Source organism: Pteronotus mesoamericanus, unplaced genomic scaffold (genome assembly GCF_021234165.1).
Source record: "Pteronotus mesoamericanus isolate MK-2021 breed Mesoamerican mustached bat unplaced genomic scaffold, CSHL_Meso_final contig_221, whole genome shotgun sequence".
NCBI lineage: Eukaryota > Metazoa > Chordata > Mammalia > Chiroptera > Mormoopidae > Pteronotus > Pteronotus mesoamericanus.
In genome coordinates, this window is record NW_026555092.1 from 2,212,580 (window position 1) to 2,225,986 (window position 13,407).

Genomic DNA, 13,407 nt, shown 5'->3' on the forward strand with positions numbered 1-13,407 from the left:
GGGGTCTCCCCCTGGACAAACTGTTAAAGCCGCACGGCATATGCCCAGTTCCGTCTGGGTAGACCGAGGCAGGGGTACTTAATAGACTGTGCCCATTTCGTCACATGAAGTGATTCCACGGGGCGCCATACAGGACCACTGTCTGCAAACAGCAGCCACCCAGCCTTCTCTTTTGGTTTCTTTCCTCTGGATGGTGCAAGGACTCAAGGGTGTAACTTTTGGGTGGGGCGTTGACTCAGCTGCGGGCGGGCTTCTAGAGTGTCTCAGTTCCCGCTTCATCCGCTTCGCTTTGCGGGCGGGCAAACTGCGTCTCAGGAAGACAAAGAACTTCCGCGAAGCGGAAAAGCTGCCTAGGCTGTACCCAAAGCTCCACGCGGAAGGCAGGACTGAGGACCGAGAAAGACCAAAGCCCATCACGGGTTAAAACCATAAAGTTGCGGAGCACCCCCCCTCCCCGGAGGCCTAGAGAGACCTTGCCCCTCTAACCTAGTCCCCCTCTACTTCCAATTTCCGGACAGGGAGAGACTTCCGGTTCCGGCAATGGGCTACAAATCTCTGCACACGGGCGGTGGTCTCCCTCTCTCGGAGCTGGTTGAGGGGCCTCTCCTTTTGTGGTGAGCTGCCCCTGTTCCTCCGCCCTCTAAAGTAGTAAAAGCGCCAGTGAACGCCCTGTCCGCCTCCTTCCCCTGCGAACAGTCTGTTGAGAGCTCGGGACCCTCGTGTCGGCCGGCCTTAGAAGTCGGGAGGCCCTGCCCTTGGGGTCCACCGGCTGCTCCGCGTGGCGTGACGTTGGGCCGCACCTCAGTTGAGGAGGAGCAGGTCCCGGTGTGGATCCGCAGAAGCGCGTTTTCCGGCCCGGGCTAGTCCCTGTGAGCCGCGCCCATATTGGTGGGAGGAGTCGGGCTCGGCTCCCCGCCGGAGACGCCGGGGATTTTTACTCGGCTGAGCGGTCCCATCACTTTCTGTTCTTGTCACCTTGGGCACGTCCCCTCTCTCAGAGCCTCGGTTTGCTTATCTGTGAGTGGAAGTAACAGTAACTCTCCCACTGGGTTATGGGTAGGATTGGATGAAGGAAAGCCGCCGCGGGATCTGTAAAATTTCAAATAGTACCGGAGTACAACTGGGGCTGTAGAGGGTCGCTATCGAGAGTTTAACCTGAGTGGCTAAGAGGAGCACATAGAAGATAATGTGAAGTGCTCGGCACCATCTCAGAGGGAAGAAACAGTGCTCAGGAAACTAGAGTTAGTAAGTGGTGAGCGCAAGCACCGTGTCAGCTGGTCTTCTAAAACGGATAAAATTTTTTAGCGGCATCCGTCTTTCAAAACAAACCTTGAGAGCTGACCAACGGACAGTGGGGACTTTAGAAGCCAAGGTTGTAAAATCGTCGGTGCTGGAAACCAAAATTACTAAAACGGTATTTTCCTAAGTTGGTTAGGGGTTTTTCACTCAGGGAGGTTTTTCTCCTCCTTGAATTACGAAAACAATACCGAAAGATATAAAATGAAAAATGTTTCCCTCTACCGTTCCTGCCCCTTGGAAGTAAATGCAGTTTAGTTTCTTTGGTAACTTTCCATGTATTGTTTGTGGATAGATAGGTCATACAAACCTATGTATATGTAGTTTGAATTTCCTCAGATGGAATCATATTGGAGCTATTGATCTGTACCTTGGTTATGTGGTAATGAGTGAAGGACATCTTCACATAGACCAACACTCACAGGCCTTCATTCTTTACAAGGCTGCACAGTATCCCGCTGAATGGCTGACAGTACCTTGTTTAATCATTTTCCTGTTTATGTTCACATCATGTCCCAAATTTTGCTTTCCCATACGCAGTGTTTCATCCACCCTCCTTCACTAAATACTTCCTATTTTTCCAAAGCACCCCCGAGTTACGACATTTTGCTTTTGCCCTCATCACTCTAGTTAGTAACAACTTATATCTGGGAGTGAGGACACTTTATTTGATAATGTAAGTAGAATTGTACCCCAAGAATAGAGTCTAGGATCAATTCAGGACTTCGAGAAAATGGGTCAGGGAAGCTTTAGAGAGCAGGTGATTAGGAGCTGAGGACTAGTTATGTAGGGCAGCTGGTCAATGTTGGTGATTGTTGGCCTCTTGTCAGTTGTTACCCAGGACACAGATTTGAGTCCCTGAAGTGCAAGGGATTTTAAATGTCAACACTTCTGTGTAGATAAAGGAGGAATTAGTTCTTGGGGAAGGGTAGCTAATGAAAAAAGGGATGAACTCTGGAAACCGACTACATCATAGGGGTTATACTCTTGATTGGACATATCCTGATGTGGAAATTAGTCATTACTGTCATTTGATTTCCCACCCCCGCCTCCTCTTTTTTTTTTTTTTTTTTTTTTTTTTTTAAGTAAAATAGGGTACAATTTTCCTGTAAATAACCCCTTTTGGACTGGGGCCCTAACCCAAATGAGCAAAGCCCTTTTTTTTCTGGCATTTTCCCCATATTTGATTTGCCCACCCCTTCTCACTATAGTTGGTTTGCTAATAATCCAGGAGCCATCAGCCATCTGAACACATTCTGGGAAGTTCAATTTCCCAGGCACTGATTGGAGTAGCTTAGGATCTGGATTTTAATAGAGGCTTTTGGCCTTTCTTCTCTGTGTTCCTTCTCGCTCTCTCTACCCCCCACCCTGATGGCAGCACCTACAGTAACACTAGTAACACTTACTATTCTTTCAGTGTCATGAAAGAGGTGGGCGTAGGTAGAAAAGACCATGAAGTAGATGTAAATGAACAAACCTTTTTCTCTTAGCACCTCTTGTAATTTGCTTTTGGACATCACAGAGCTCCATATAAATTGTTGAAGAAACCAAATACCCATGATTTTAAAGATTTCCCCCATACAAATCATGTGTATATAGTTTTTTTTATTTTAGCATAATGTAAAATATTTTGTAATGGGAGACGGGCAAATGGATGAAAGATTCTCCAGCTAACAAGAGCAGTGTCCTTCACTCTTTCTGCTTTGAGAATCTATCTTCATTTTGGTAAATCATTAACACATTTTCTCAACTCTGTCAATTGATCCAGCAAGAGGAAACCAAAATAGAATTTTTAGTAGCTTTATTAAGAAAACCTATTAAAACAGAAACAGACTCATAGATAACAGAGAACAAACTGATGGTTGCCAGAAGAGATGGGAATTAGGAGGATGGGTGAAAAAGGTGAAGGGATTTAGACATTTAATTTGGTGGTTATAGAATAGTCATGTAAAGTTCAACGTAGGGACTATGGTCAATAATACTATAAAAACTATGGTGGCTGGTAGGTACTTGAATTATTGGGGGGATCAATTTCTAAATTATATAATTGTCCGACCATTATCTGTACACCTGAAACTAATACAAAATAATACTCTGTCAACTGTAATTGAAAAATAAAAGTCTGTATGCATCTTGGGAAAAGAAAAAAAGAAAACCTTTTAAGATCAAAAAGCTGATGGGAACTGGGTCTTGACCAGATCCAGGAGATCAGGATGATTTTAATAGTCTTTGTGGTCTTTTTTTATGACAGTGACTTTTCTCCTTCTCCTAGGAACGTGAGTCATCCTTTTCTGGAGTTTCAGAATGGAGACTGAAGGAGACCCAGAGACACAAAGAAATAGAGAAGTCCACAATGCTCAGATAATGTCACCACCAGAAGAGATGATGGCTAAGGAGCTGGAAGATGTCCTAATAGCAGCTCCCCAGGCCCAGGTTCCACAAGAGCCTTCTGAGCATCCACCAAAGAGCCTTGATGAAGGTTGTGTCGAAGATGCTGATTCCATGCCAGGAAGGAATCCCCTCAACCCTGCAGTCTTCAGGCAGATGTTCAGAAAGTTCCGCTATGAGGATGCACACGGGCCCAGGGATGTCCTTAGACATCTCCTGGTGTTTGCTAGGCAGTGGCTGAGACCTGATATTCACACAAAGGAGCAGATTGTGGAAATGCTGGTGCAGGAGCAATTCCAGGCTGTCTTGCCTGAAGAGCTCAGAGCTCAGGTGCAGAAATGTCAGCCCGGGGCCAGATTCACTGGCTAAGTCTCAAGGCTCACTTCTTGTTGAACCTACAAATGAGACGTTTGGTTAAAGGTTCTCTTTGTTGCAAATTCCTACTACAGTCACGGGAAGTTTTGAACGTTGGTTTTCTTTGAGTTTGCCTTTGACTAATTGTAATAATCAGTCAGAACCCGTATCTGGACCTCTTTTTGCCTGAGGCAGTTCTGTTTCCTGGGACTCAACTCCAGAAGGAGTTTCTCTGCCCTCTTGTTAGGACAATCAGCCTGCTGCTTGTTTTTGTTCTGCTGAATGTCTCCTCTTTTGCACTTTGTGACATCCTTTAATATATTGTTTATAGGTATCCAAAGAGGTAATTGCTTTAACTTTCAGAATTCTTGATTCTTGCTGTTGTGGCATGAGTGGGAGCTTCTGTGACCCCACCAGTAACTCATTTGGGATGTCCTCGAAATATTAAAGTTTGGTTCTTAATAGAAGTGTTCTGTGGTAATTTACCAGTATAGCTCTTAGTAGTCAGCATTTGAGAAAGATAATTATCAGGAATAGCAGAGCTAGAGATAAGAACTAAAACTAGCATTTGCTGAGCTGGGAAATAGAAACAGGCCTGGCCTTTGTTTTCAAAGTCAATTTAAATTGGGCAAAATGGGGTCATCATAGTTAAATAACTTATGCAGAACTGTTGAATTTGCTGTTTCTCCATTTTGATACAGCTTGTCTTCCTAAAGCCATCTGACAGTTCTGGTCTTAGTGAACCAGAGTTCATCCTGGCTCTTGTATATGGAGACCTGTACTTTGCTTGACAGCCGAGACAGAGCAGTAGCTGTGGTTGTGACAGAGTAAACAGCAGCTGCTTTCCCAGCATGACTCAGTCCGAGGAGCCTTTCTGCCTCTGATCTGGCTCTTGAATGTATAGATCTGTTCTGGTAACACACTTGGTGCCAAGTTACAACTAATCTTTTGGGTTAGGGGTGATTAGGTCCATGCTGCTGGGGTTTTTTGGTTTTTTGGGGTTTTTTGTTTTTTTTTTTTAAGTGAGAAGGGAGGGAGAAAGGAAGAGAAACATTGATGTGAGAGAGACATTAATTGGTTGCCTCTCCCACATGCCTCGACCAGGGACTGAACTTGCATGCGACCCAGGCATGTGCCCTGACCAGGAATTGAACCAGTTACCTTCAGTTTTGTATGATGACACCCAATCAACTGAGTATTGCTGCTGGTATGTGTTTAGTCCTTGTGCCTTCGCGACTATTCTAGATGCTAGAATACAAGTATAAAATATGTAAAAAGCAAAGACAAGCAAATAATCATGTTAGGGAAGTGACAGTTGAACTTGAGTAGGAGATCACTAGACAGAAGCTTGGGAATGCAAAAACCTACATAATGCTTGGGGAATGGTGAACGTAAAGACAAGTGAACTATGCCTCTTATTAACTAGGTTAAGCTTTTTTTAATTCTAGGAGATTTAACATTGGTAAAGGAGTTACTAATGCTGGAAGGGTCATGGGTATTTCCTTTGGTCTATAGGAAGTGGGAACTCCTGGTGTTAAGGAATTTCCTGGCCTGTACCAGTTTCTTAGCTATTTCAGCGATCTAGAATTTTGCATGCAAGTAAAGAGGTTTCACAGCAAGACAGCTGAGGTTTCCTGAATTGAGTTAACCTAGCACACTTTTTTTTTTTCCCCAACTTTGGCACTTCAGGGCCAGATAATCTTTTGTGGAGGTTGTCTTAATGCGTTAGAGGATTTTTAGCATCCTTAGCCTCTACCCACTGGATGATAGATAGTAGCAGCCCCGCCTAAGTGTGACAACGAAAAATGTCTCCAGACAATACCAAATGTCCCCTTAAGGAAAATTTGCTCCTGGTTAAGAACCACTGATTGAATAGAGTTCTACTGATTTAATAAAGGTCATCAGAGGCATGCCTCAAATAAGCAACATGGCCAGTAAGTAGTGGAGCTAAAATCTGAGCCTTGGATTTTTGGCCCTGGGCTTTTTTCATCATGTTTGGAAATGTTCATAACAAGTGCCTCTGGAGAACCTGTGTGCAAAATGTTTCTTGTATTTTCACCAAATTGAAAATAATATTTCTTAGATTCATTTGATACAGAGAAAGTATGAAAAAAAAACCCTAAAATGATGCATAAACTCACTTTCTAGGTAACTACAATTGACATTTTTTTAAGATTTTATTTATTTATGTACTTTTAGAGAAACATCGGTATGTGAGAGATTACATTGATCAGTTCCCTCTTGCACGTCCTGAACTGGGGACCCAGCCCACAGTCTAGGCATGTGACCTGACCAGGATGGGGACCTTTTTGTGGTTTGCAGGCCAGTGCTCAATCCACTGAGCTACACCAGCCAGGGGGCTATTGACCTTTTTTAAGATAAAAGATATATTTGCAAGTGGATAGAAAAGTCCAACAGGGTAAAAGGGCATAAAAGGAACATTTAAAGGCTGTGTTCCCATTAACGGTTTCTTATGTACCTTCCAGAAAATAAGGATTATAAATATGTAAGTAGATACATATATACATGTGTGTGCACACATCCCTTTCTTATTTATACAAAACATGCATGTTTAGTGTCTATTTTTTCCTGCTTAATAAGCCTTTGGGGGTTTTTGGTATCAATATGAAGAGATTTACTTTATGTAAAAAAAATTTTTTTTAGCAGCTGCAGAATAGTTCCCTGCATGGCTAATATTAATACCTTAGATGCAGAGTATTTAGGTATGGAGTCAACCTCCAAAACATAAGCGAAGTTTAGAGAAATAAGTGACAGAGCCAAGACTCAATCCTCATGTTCTAAAACCAGAACTGGTACAATTCACGATTGTCCAGCACTGTCTCCCAGCAACCAGCGTGGTGCCAGCTCTTTCGCTATGGAAATGAATATACAGATGAGGTTGCTTGCCCCAAACAAACCCAGGAAGAGGAGAAGCTGGAGGTCACCTCCATTTCATCTGGCTTTAGCTCCATGCCCTTGCCACGGGGCCACTGGCTGGATTGAGAACCGATTCCATTGTTTGAAGGGCTCAGGGAATTTGGAGTACAGTAGTTCCCTAGCTCTCTTGCCATTGCCTGAGATTGTTCCTAAGCTTTCTCTTGGTGAACATTACCCAGTTACCACCATTGTCATTGTCATTTCTTCAGTTGATATAAATCTCAGTTGTAAAACTGGCAACTTTAGTCCTGTTAGTGATGGGGAAGGAAGAGGACAAGGTTGAGGAGCCAGAGGGAAATATTTCTAAAGTGTCTCGTGTCTAATTTTCCCTTTGTGAATATGTTGACTCCAAATTCCACAAAAGAATAATTTTATCTAGTTATTGAGAAATGTTCCTGCCAGATGGCTGCTGGTGAAAGTCAGTGTTGGGACCACAAAGTAATAGGAGATTGCTAGCAACTTGGCTGGTACCATGGAAAAATGTCATCTGTTGGGCAGCTACTCCCTGAGCAGTGAGTGGGTGACCGGCCAACTCCAGAGGGGTGGGGGCTGTAAGGGGGCCATTGTAGTGGCAGCTGGAGAAGTCAAGTGTAACTGGCCTTCCCAGGAGCGTCGTGTGTGGTCAGTTTCCACAGGCCACTGTACAATGCACTTTACAATGACAACTATTTTGCTAAACTTTTTCCACCCACTGTCATGCATTTGTCAGACGTTTTTCCTTTGCCTGGAATGCCCCACCCCCAATCTTTCCAGCCTACTCCTATTCATTATTATGCAGTAGGCCTGGTCACCTTCCTGAAGCTTTTGTTTTTTTATTGATTTCTTGGAGGGAGGAAGAGAGAGAGAGAGAAACATCAATTTGTTTCACTTACTTATGCATTCATTGGTTGATTCTTGTATGTGCCCTGACTGGGGATCAAACCCACAACCTTGGTACATCCGGACGATGCTCAAACCAACTGAACTACCTGGTCAGAGCTCCTAAAGCTTGCTGCTTTTTTTTTTTTTTTTGATGTCTGCCTTCAGTAGGTACCCGAAGCCCTCTTGGGAGCTGTGATAACATGTCAGCTTTAGTTCGCTCAGTCCCTGTTAATTCAGCAAATACGTATCGTGTGCCTAGTGTGCCATACCCTGTTCTAAGTATCACTTAGATACTTACCACTTATCACTTAGTAGAAGTACTGCAGCTAGTTTGTGTCCCTAGGTAGCTTGTGAGCTCCATGAAGATGGAATCTATTCTTGGCCTCCAACACAGGTCTTGCATGGGGCTTATCCTCAAAGGTCTGTTTGATTGTAGGAGACACATGGTTGCTCCCCTGATTTAAGATGTTTCCTTCTACTGAACACAAGTAACTAGAGTTCGTGGGAGACTATTAAGTGCTGTATTGAGAAGGTGGCAGGGAGTGAGATTATTCATTCCTGTGTAGCATGTTGGGGATAGCAGGAAAAATTAAACCAGCAAAAAACAAACAAACAAACAAAAAAAAAACGGGGGGGGGGCAGCTTCACTTAGGTGACTTCCTTCACTCCTCTCCATTCTGCACCTGACCTTGCAATGAGGCGAGGTTAACAGCCCTGCACTGGCTCTGCTTGAAAACTCAAGGGCCCCTTTGGTGCCTAGCAACAACCTGACTGCCCAAAATGGTGATTTTGAAGCTGGGTGTGTCTCCTAGGCAGGAAGCCACCTACACGGCCAAAGCAGCCAGAGCCTCCCCTTCACTTCCTCTGAGCCCAAACTCTGCCTTCAGTTGAAGCCAGTACACTTAGTGTTTCGGAGCCCTGCCTTAGAGCACAAATGGGATGTTTCTAGCAAACATAACTCTAATGTCTATGAGGTATGGGATCTCAGACAAGTCATGTCACCTCTCTGAGCTTCAATGTCCACACCTCTCTTACTGTTCCTGTTTTATTCCTAGCTAGGATCACCCTAGCACAGCATTGCAGGCACAGGAACATTCAATAAATGCAATTGTATCTGAATATGCTTGGTTAGGGGAAGATTCAGTGAGTGATTCTCAGCTGTTCTTTGATCTTCTGTGTCCCTCTCTCAAAGAGCTCCATCTTCTATTTCCTAATTCCTATACATAAAATCCTGTTTTTATTGTTCCACTCCTCCCCATTCCTCTCCTTGTTGCTTATCTTATTCACAGGCATTAAACTTGGTCATAGAAAAAATTTTACACTTAAAAAATCCCAAGTATTTTAGTTTTTAGGCCAATACTGCTGCTGTAGGTGACGTCTATTTTTTTTTTTTTTCTTTTTCTTTTTAGATTCTATTTATTTTAGAGAGAGGAGATGCTAAGGAGAAAGAGAGGGAAAGAAATATCGATGGGTGAGAGAAACATTGATTAGTAACTGCCCACACACGCTCCAACAGACCTGCATCTCAAGTGTGTGCTCTGACCAGGAATTGAACCAGCAACCTTTGGCTTTGTGGGACAGCACTCAACCAACTGAGCCATGCTGTCCAGAGCCTCTTAATTTTTTAAAAAAACTTAAATATAACACGCATCCTATAAAGTACACACATTTTAATGGTACAAAGTGGGCATACCCCTATAATTTACCTTCCACATGAAAGATATAGACTGTAATCAGTACCTCAGAGGTCTCTCTCGTGCCCTTTCCTAGTCATTAATCCCCTGAAAGTAACTGATGATACGATTTCTAGTGCCCTAGAATAGTGTTGTCTGTTTTTGCACCAAACAATTATACAGTATGCACCCTTTTGTGTCTGGCTTATATTCAATATTATGTCAATAAGATTCATCTATCCCTGCTTTTCCATGCCCATTTACCTGGACATGCCTGTTCTGTCTGCCAGGAAGTTTTCTGTTCTTCCAGTATGCCCCACCCACGCCTGGCCAGTCTGTGCAAGTCCTCTAGGCTCAGATCAAACCCCGTTCCTTTGGGAACCCATCCTGATCAGCTCTGGGTTTGAATCCCAGCCCCTCCACCTACAGCTGTATGACTTTGGGTAAGCATTACTGACAACCTCTTCATGCCTCATTTTGGTTGAAGGCAATGGTTTCTGTATTCCAGAGTCCTTGTGAATTTCAAGTGAGATAATATGTAGTAAATACTTAAAACAATACCTGGAACATACCAAGTACATAATCAATGTTAGGCATAACTGTTGTGAATACCCTTCTTACTCCCCTAGATCCTTGTACAAACTCTCATCATAGCACTTATTTTGATTATTGTTTGTCCCACTATGAGACCTTAAGTCCTTGACTAGGGATTATATCTTCATTCTCTGTATTTCCTTAACAGATTTATTGAGTATGCACTATATTCTAACACTGAGTGTACAGCGGTGAAGGAGGTCCTGGAAAATTTTTTAAGGGAGGAGCTAGATAATAAAAATAAAAAGGTGAGGTTATTTGGGATAGTGATAAGCGCTATGAAGAGAATAAAGCAGTGTGGTGTGACAGTGGGTGGAGGGTCCCAGTGCAGCTGGGTGGGAAAGAGGTCTCCTTGAAAAGGTGCTATTTAAACAAAGAACTTCAGGGTGAAAAGCAGCCAGATATGTGCAGAGCAGGAGAGAGAACAGCAAGTGCACAGTAAGCTCAAATATGCCTGAGAAAAACAAAGAGGGCGGCATGGCTGGGGCCCAGGGAGTGAGAGCAGGGTCCAGAGGAAGTCGGAGAGATGGACAAGAGCCAGGAGGAGCCATCGAAGGGCTTAAGCAGGGGGATATTGGTCGCCTTTGTAACTGAGGTACATAGTAGACACTGTTGAATACTGGTCACAACTGCCAATGACCAACTGAGCAATTCTTAGATAGTTTTCAAGTTAAAACTTCATTGTACCATGTGCCCCTGGGTTCTTACCACATGGGGATAGATTTGCTCAGTTACTTCTGGGTTTTTCTCTTCCCCTATCCCACCTCTTCCACCCTTCTTTAGTGACCCAGATTATCTCCACCAGAAATGTGTAACAGAGATGAAAGCCTGGCAAGCCTGGACCAGTTGGAGAAAAGGCAAGTAGGGAACAGGTTTGGTCAGCTCCTTTCCTTTCTCTGACTTTTAGAAGGATCAAGGTCCCTGGACAAGTGTACTGATGTGGCACAAGGGGAGGAGGGAGACTGAGCAGCAGGAGGGGCTGCCGAAAGGGTTGGGTCAGAGCCATGGAGTAGACAGACTGCAGCTGTAGCAGCTCTAGCTTCTTACAGTGCAGCATGCCAAACCAGGAGCGCATCTGGAGTCCTAGCAGCAAAGCAGGGCTGTTGAAAAGGTCTGGACCATTTTCAGTCAGGGGAGGGAAAGACAAGCCAGTAAATCAGAATGGGAGGGTAGGCTTGATTCTTAAGGGATAGGGATTTGCGCAACAGCATCAACTTTTCAGTAACAACAGAGAGACTTTATTTTTGTTTTATTTTTAATCTTTATTTTTGTGAAATATTACCCATGAGAAAAAGCAGACAAAGGTACAAATGTACAGTACAGTGAATAATTACAAAGCAAACATTCATGTAATCATCACCCAGATCATGAAGCAGGACATCACCAGCACCGTCACCCCTGCAGACCCCATCCCTCCCAGATTACAACCTCATTTAGAGGCAGCCAGAAGCTAGATTTTTTATAATAATCACTCTCTGGATTTTCTTTATAGTTTTATCACCTATAAATCCCATGAAAAGTCTTAAATTAGGGTTTTCTTACGTAAATCCTAAAACTGAAAGCCACGAAGGTGAGCCTTTTTAATGTGGAGCCTCCTTTTCTTCCGTAAATCTTACTAGGCTCTGGGGAGATGGTGGTGGTGGATTTCAGCATCTGGCTGAAAAGGCAGTTTTGAGGTTTTTCTCATTCATTCCATGTTTAAATGCTCGTTGTGTTTAAGGCACCTGAAGCGTACGGTGTGGGGCACAGAAATGCATTCAAGATCACACCTGTCCCTGGGAGCTTGCACTTTCACAGGGACAGCATGGAGGTACATGGCAGAACAGGGCGAGGGCCTGAAGAAGTCACTTATCTCTTTTGGCAGCCAGAAGCAGGGCAGGCATTGTGGAAGAGGTAGCATTACATTCATTCATGCATTATTCATCAAACATTTTTGAGGGCCAGCAGTGTGCCAGGAAATTAGGTCAAAGGCTACAAAAATGAATAAGATCCTTGGCTGCTCATGGACTAATGGTAGTGTTAGTGCAGATACAAATTAGCCTAATATGGTATACTCGAAATACAAAGTATAATAGGAATGATTGTGACCAGGGGTTGTCAGGTAGAGAGCTTCAGAGCTAAGGTCTGGGCTAGTATGTGAAGGAGAAAGGAACTGGAGCTTGGCAGACAGAGAAGGGAACCATTGAATCTTCAGAGGCGCCGAGGTGTGTGGGAAAGGACACAGATCAGTGTTGGCAAAAGGCAGAGTTCATGGTGGGACTTGACAGGTAGGATGGATGAGCAGGAAAAGTGTTCTAGGCAAAAGGACTAGCAGGGCTGTAGAGGCAAGAAATTACAGTACTTGCATGCATAAGGCTTGTGATGGAAGGTGTAATTTTTAATCATGTGTCAACCTGACCCAGGCCACGAGATGTCCAGATATTTGAACAAATGTTATTCTGGGTGTGTCTGTAAGGGTATTTTGGGATAAGATTAACATTTGGATTGGTAGACTGAGTACTACAGACTGCTTTCTCCCTAATATAGTGGTACACATCCCATCAGTTGAAGGCCTGAATGGAACAAAATGCTGACCATCCCTTGAGTTAAGGAAAATTTTTCCTGGCTTTGGACTCTGAAAGTTTGGTCTTTCCTGGGTCTTGAGCCTGATGACCATTGGACTGCAACTGAGATATCAACTCTTCTGGTTCTCAGGCCCTAGGACTTGGACTGGAACTACACTATTAACTCTCCTGGGTCCCTGACTTCCCAACTCATCCTGCAGATCTTGGGACTTATCAGCCTCCATAGTGGTGTGAGTCAATTAATTTATATATTATATATTAATATATAAATTATAATATTAATATACAGTATATTAATATATAATCTGTATTATATATTATATGTATTATATATTATATAAATGAATTGACTCACACAATGGAGGTTAAGTCCCCATATATAATATTATATATTAATATATATAAAATAGGAGATACAGATAGAGAGATAGATGTAGATATAGATCTTTCCTATTGGCTCCTCTAGAGAACCCTGACTAATACAGAAGGGAAAAGTAAATACCTTTGGAAAGGTAAGTTAGTGCCAGATCACAGAATGTCTGGCTGAAGGACCTAGAATTTTACCTGGAAGAAAAGGAGAAAACACTAGGGGTTCCTGAGCCTGGAAGTAACTTAAAAAGAGCTGAGATCTGTGAAGATGAAAGTTGTGCTGTATAAAATGAATTAAAACAGATTCTCAGAGGAACCTCTAGAAATTGGGTATTAATTATGTGGATGCAAGAACTATTATGCAAGAAAGG

The 13,407-nt window shown here is 43.2% G+C and overlaps 1 long non-coding RNA gene across 1 annotated transcript; it reads left to right on the forward strand.

Annotated features, from left to right (window-relative positions):
- The first annotated feature begins 516 nt into the window (after window positions 1–516).
- Window positions 517–4,505, forward strand: LOC129068970 (uncharacterized). Its single transcript, XR_008528975.1, has 2 exons — window positions 517–614; window positions 3,569–4,505. It is a non-coding gene; the product is annotated as an uncharacterized LOC129068970 (long non-coding RNA).
- The last annotated feature ends 8,902 nt before the right edge of the window (window positions 4,506–13,407 follow it).